The sequence below is a fragment of the Apium graveolens genome, chromosome 10 (assembly GCF_009905375.1).
Source record: "Apium graveolens cultivar Ventura chromosome 10, ASM990537v1, whole genome shotgun sequence".
Taxonomy (NCBI): Eukaryota; Viridiplantae; Streptophyta; class Magnoliopsida; order Apiales; family Apiaceae; genus Apium; species Apium graveolens.
The window spans coordinates 80,448,674-80,455,168 of NC_133656.1; the positions used below are offsets into that span (position 1 = coordinate 80,448,674).

At 33.0% G+C, this 6,495-nt stretch overlaps 1 pseudogene; it reads left to right on the forward strand.

Moving 5' to 3' along the window:
- The first annotated feature begins 311 nt into the window (after positions 1-311).
- On the forward strand, positions 312-402 carry LOC141694379 (small nucleolar RNA R71; annotated as a pseudogene).
- Positions 403-6,495: the final 6,093 nt, after the last annotated feature.

A 6,495-nucleotide genomic window follows, 5' to 3' on the forward strand; every position in this document is an offset into this window, starting at 1 on the left:
CTGCACAAAGCTCACAAACCATAGCTATTTGATTAACTCCATACGTAGCCAAAGAATCAACCTTCATTGATAGCGCTTGGAGCTGGGCTGCAATAGCGGTGGCTGCATCAACTTCCAGAATACCTGCTACCTTGCCTGATGTCATCCTCTGAGTTGGGTTTTGATGCTCATTTGCAGCCATCGTCTCAATAAGATTATACGCCTCAGTATAGCTTTTAGCCCATAAGGCGCCTCCAGCTGCTGCATCGAGCATGGGCCGAGATTGGGCCCCCAAACCATTATAAAAACCAGTGATTACCATCCAATCCGGCATTCCATGATGTGGACATTTTCTCAACATTTCCTTGTAGCGTTCCCAAGCCTCGCACATAGATTCTGTAGGTTGCTGCGCAAACTGAGTATGAGCACTCCTCATAGCAGCAGTCTTTGCCATTGGATAAAACTTCACCAGAAACTTTTGTGCAAGATCTTGCCACGTAGTGATGGACCCAGCTGGTTCAGAATGTAACCAGTCTTTAGCTTTATCCCTCAGTGAGAATGGGAAAAGCCTCAACTTGATAGCCTCATCAGTCACGCCATTATACTTAAAAGTACTGCAGATCTCGACAAAATTCCTTATGTGCATGTTGGGGTCTTCAGTTGCCGCTCCTCCAAAAGAAACAGAATTCTGCACCATCTGAATAGTGCCCGGCTTGATTTCAAAGGTGTTAGCTTGAATAGCCGGATGAAGGATGCTTGACTGAATGTCATCAATTTTTGGCCGAGAAAAATCCATAAGAGCTGGATCAGCTTGAACAATACGATCTCCCATGTTTACTGGTTCTTTCTGCTCAGTTCCTGAATCCGAATCCTCAAAATCTAACTTCTCCGGTGTATCAAGAACTTCGTCTTTCTCCTCAGCTGTATCTAAGGTCCTCTTGCGAGCACGAGAACGAGTTTGCATAAACGGTTGCTAAAGTACCTGAAACACAACCGAAAAGAGTAATTAACTACTACGTCCTAATCACTGAGTCTTAATGACCAATGATGGTAAGTACATAAACTAAACAAATACGCCGAGTCCCCGACAGCGGCGCCAAAAACTTGTTAGGGCGAAATCACGCACTAATATTCACGCAAGTATACGCGTTCGTAAGTAATATAGAATACTTTCTAGTTCGTTCCCTCAGAGACTCAGACTAAGTTATTGTCTAATTAAACTCACTCACCAATGTATGATTACTTCTCAATATTAAGATAACACTTAAAATTGTTGATTAAATATTAACTATAATTAACTACTTAATTAACCACTTAACTAACACTTCAATTTATCAATAATAAAACACTCATGAGATCACAACTTCATTATTACTTCCTTTTATAGCCATAGTTATTACCTTTAGCATGTGACAGTGATGATATTAATCGAATAACACGAAACTGATAAAAGCCAACTTTCATTGTACTAATACCATTCTACCAAACATCCACAATTAAGATAGAAGTTAAATAGTCATCAATTATGTTGAGTTCCTATATGTCTACAGAAATTGACAACACAACGATTTAAGCACAAGTTATTCCTTTTGATTACATAGGGCAAATAAAACAGTTAGAGTTACCCACTAATCATGCACAACGTACATGAACCTATGCTAGCATGGCAAGTTCTAAATCTCAAGATCCACCGTCGCTTCACAAGAGATTAACACCCTATCTTATATGTTCGCGATGCACATAAAACGAATACGCACAACCAATACTAGATATCATGCAATCATCACACACTAAAGTATTAAACAATTAACTAAAGAATTTCATAATAAATCCGTTGCAACACCATGATCACGATTAGCCCATAATAGAACTTATCGCCATCATGGGTTCATGTGAAATCATGATAAACAAACACAAGAAAATATCAACTAAACTAATTATATTAAAACAGAGTACGTCACAAGAGTAAATAAGTCAAAGCAAGAAAACTAGCATCCAACGTTACAACGAAACAAGAATCACAAGAATATATGCTTCCTCTTCGCTGCTGTGTGCTAAATCGGTCTTCTTCCCTATCTCCTTCGCTTCTTGCAAAACACAATCTAAAACATAATCTCTTCTTAATACTCTGTGAAAAACGTCTCAAATCTACTTATATAATAGTCCCATAAAACTCAGATTACATAGAAGTTGGAAGCCAAACAGAAGTAGAAGTCTAAAATAATATATCTTTTTCCCCGACCCTGCGCGGCCGCTCAGCATAGCTGCGCGGGCGCGCAAGGCTGATGCGCGGCCGCTCAGCATTGCTGCGCGGGCGCGCAGGACCCTACTGGAAAATTTCCAGGTTTGCTCCGTTTCTTCGCCGTAATCTGCCCGTTCTTTTCCTCTCGCAATGGTGAACACATGCCAAGGCTTATTCTTGATGATTCCTTCTCCGAAATGCAACTAATACCCTGAAATGCATAAACACTAGAAAAACGCATCAAATACACAAAATACTTGATTTCAAGACACCAATTTAAGCCATTTTAAGACGTTCTAAGTGGTATAAAATGCCACTTATCAATATACTCCGACATGTGCATATGCTAATTACAAAAAATTATAAAATTAGTTTTGATTGGTAAAAATTTTATATATGAGCGATATCATCATTATCAAAAAATAAGAGCAAATTAAATATAATTAAATATATTAATATAAATAAATATATAAAATTTGGTGTTTGGTGTGTATACATGATCACGTCACAGACAAACAGTTAATATAATAATAATTTAATTATAAAGTAGTAGAAACAGTTAATAATTATTGTCTTGATGATCATGTCACGGTCGTACCCAATAGTTTTAGCATCCAATCCAATGACCACATTCTCAGCAACTCTCAAGTACAGAAAATCTATATAGCTTGTAGCTGTGGTGTGGATTCGTGCATGTAACAGTCTCCTTATAGATTGGCAGAATTGTCGGGGTACCATAGTTACTCTTGCAAAAGCTTACCTTTTGGACAGACTCATGCAAACAAACTAACAATATTTTGAACCTGCAATGCAACTCATTCACGTGCATGAAACTCTACATATTAATTTAACTCCAAAGTTAAAAGTGTTATAATAGTGATTACTAGAAACTCGGTGTAGCCCTAATTTAAATATTTTCAACATTTTGACATGCGCCAACACTGGAGCAACTAATTAGTTTTGCATTATGATAATGCCTGTGCTTTTAAAGTGAGCTACCAGTGCTTGATAGAAAGTGCCTGACATTTTAATGCTTTTTTCCTGCAGAACTTTGTAGGTTTATCTGTATCTATGAATTTACACTGTAGAATATTTTAATGTTGTCTAAAATTTGTGTTTAAACTTTTTATGTTCTGCAGAGTGTAGAGGAAGCAGAATGTCAGAGGGAATATGATTTAGCTGATGAAGTGTATATGTCGACCTTTGACCACTCAAAACCTCCCGAGCAAGTATGTTCTACCTTTTCCACTCTTAAATCTTCAACTAGTGTTCAAACTTTACAATTTTTTGTGCCATTTTATATGATAAACTGAATGTTTCATATGTTTGTGCAGTTGGTGATCACAAGGTAGATTCGTTCAATTAAAGAAGAAAGCCGGGTCATGTCCTGCCTCTAGCAACATTTAGAAGCTATAATTCAAATTCAAAATATTTTTACAGATCAATGTATTAACAACTTGATTTTAATAGAATAGGAATATGCAAGTCATATTTGTTTTACTCACTAATGTGAGAATAATAATATTGGAATATTTTTTGTTAATATTGAATTCATTTTTGGTTGTTATTTTGGTCTAAAAATAATTTGATTTTTGTATTGTGTAAGTAGTGTAATAACTAAATATACATCACTTTTATTGTATAAAAATTGATGTCAACCAATAAAATGCAAATCAGTTTTTGTGAGACAAAACAGATATCTATGTGAAAATATATACATCACTTTTAAAAAAGAAAAACTGAAGTCAAAAAATTTAATTTACATCACTTTTAGATAAACAACTGATGTCAAAGACTGACATGTTCAAGCCTAAATTGAACATAGACATCACTTTGTTTGGGATAAAACTGATGTCTATATGCCAATATAGACATCACCTTTCACTAAAGAAATCGATGTTTAATATTTGATTTTACATCACCCAAATAAAAATATTTAATAGTTATGTGGAAAAAACATAGCCCATTATATGTTTAATCTGTTGTAATAGGTGTAATTTATTTATTAAATTATTTATTTCTAACATTTTTTATAAAAAAATAATGCATGAACATCAGTTTTTTTGCCAGAAACGATGTCTAAGCCAGTTGAGACATCGGGTTATGGCCGATGTCTAGAATAGACATCACCAACATTAACATCGGTTGCTAAACAGCATAGACATTGGCCAAAAACCGATGTCTATGGACTTTTTTCTTGTAGTGATATATATATATATATATATATATATATATATTCTCAAGCCTATAACCCGTGTGATGCACAAATTATATTTAATATTACATAATTTTTTTGAATTTAAATTAAAGTAAAAATATTAAGTTATGAAACTTATTTATTTGAAATTTTAATATTATAATTTGATAATACTTATTAATATAAACATAGTTGTATAAGTTATTGATACTACTGTTTTAAAAAATAATGTATTGATTGAAATTTATATTTTTATTGATATTTTTAAGTGTTTTTACGAAAGATTATTATATTTAATTAAAAGGTAAATTTTAGCTAAAATCAATAGTATATGAAATATCATCAGTCTATTAACCAACCAAATCCAACAAACTATATTCAGATTTATGTTAGTATAATATTTTTAAACCCGAATCAATGGAATAAAATTTTATGTGTCAATAGAAAAAAAATTATGTTAGCTTGAGGCGCGTTATATCAACCAAATCTAGCTAATTATACTTACTATTTTGTTTAATTTTTTTTAGCACGGGGTGATTATTATTTTAATTTAGACCGAATGGTTAATATATGTATCATTTTGTTTTAGTTTGATGACATTATATCGACCCCACAAATTTCCTTTCAAATTTCTATTTTGCTATACCCCGGTTCAATAATATGATATTTTTAGCGGGATCAATAATATTTATTATTTTATTTTATCCGGGTTCTTCAAATTCAACTAACTATATTTATTTATTTTTTAATTTTTTATTTAAAATTGGATCGATATTATAATTTTGTTTAGCCCGGCCGGGTGAATTTTATATATTATTTTTGTTTTAACGAAAATCATTAGACATATTATAATTCTGTGATGAATATTGATCTATTTATAAAAGTTTTTTATTTTAAATATTACAATAATTACAGTGACCAGACCGACTACCAACCAAACTTTTATTGTTTCATCTTCAATATAATAGTATATATATATGGTCGCGCTCAAATGAGAACCACTATTATTGTGAGATATGAGATCTAATCTTAACTGTTGTGCATATGTTGTGTACTTGATGATTACACAAACAAAACACCTAAGTACATTTTACTTAGTGAAATAATGTAGCACTCGACGGATAAGGATTACAGTCCCGACGGATAAATCATTATAGTCCCAACGGATGATGACTTATTATCCATCGAGTGAGTAGCTTATGTAATAATGAGTCTGTAGCACATTTCTGTATACACCTTTGTATAGATTCTGTAGTAGAATATAAGTCATGTTAACTTTAACTAGATATGCAGAATAGGTTGATTAATTGTACATAGATGATGTCTTGTAATTCTGCATAAATGAATTGAAGTCAAGTGCCAAAATAGCTACCGACGGATGATTAACAAAGCCATCGACGAATGATCAAATAGCTATCAACGGATATTTAATATAGTAGTCGACGGATGATCAATAAAGCCATCAACGGATGATCATAAAGTCGACGGATGATCATGTACTCAATGGATAAAGAATTCAAATATCAGTTGACAGTGACAACTAGTCACATGCGTCGAAGTGTATGCAAATAGAATGAGGAAGCCTATTAACTGGGTAATAGAGAACGAAGTAGCAAAGCATTAGACCCGATAGTTTTTATAATGATCCTGTCTTTTGACTTTGTAATCTTGGTAATATATAAACCAAGAAGTAGCAAATAGAAACTAAGATCTGAGATACAAAAAAAGTGAGAAACATTTGTAAGCAGAATTATTAGCATTTCTCTGTATTCTCAGTAGTTCATATTTTGTAAGCAACTGTGAGCATTCTTGCACACAGAGTTCTCTCGATATAATATATATCTCTGGTGGAATTGTTTAAATCCACCAGAAAGTTTTTAAAGATTCTTGTTTTTAATTACTTGTGTTTTGACTCACTTAAGTTTTTATTCCGCATTGTGCTAATCAATACACTTATATTTATATTCGAGTTTGAACATTTTTATTTTAAGAAAAAGGTTCAAGAATTCCATTTAACTCCCCTTCTGTAATTCTTGCTATATTGTTAAGGGAGTAACAATTGGTATCAGAGCAAGCT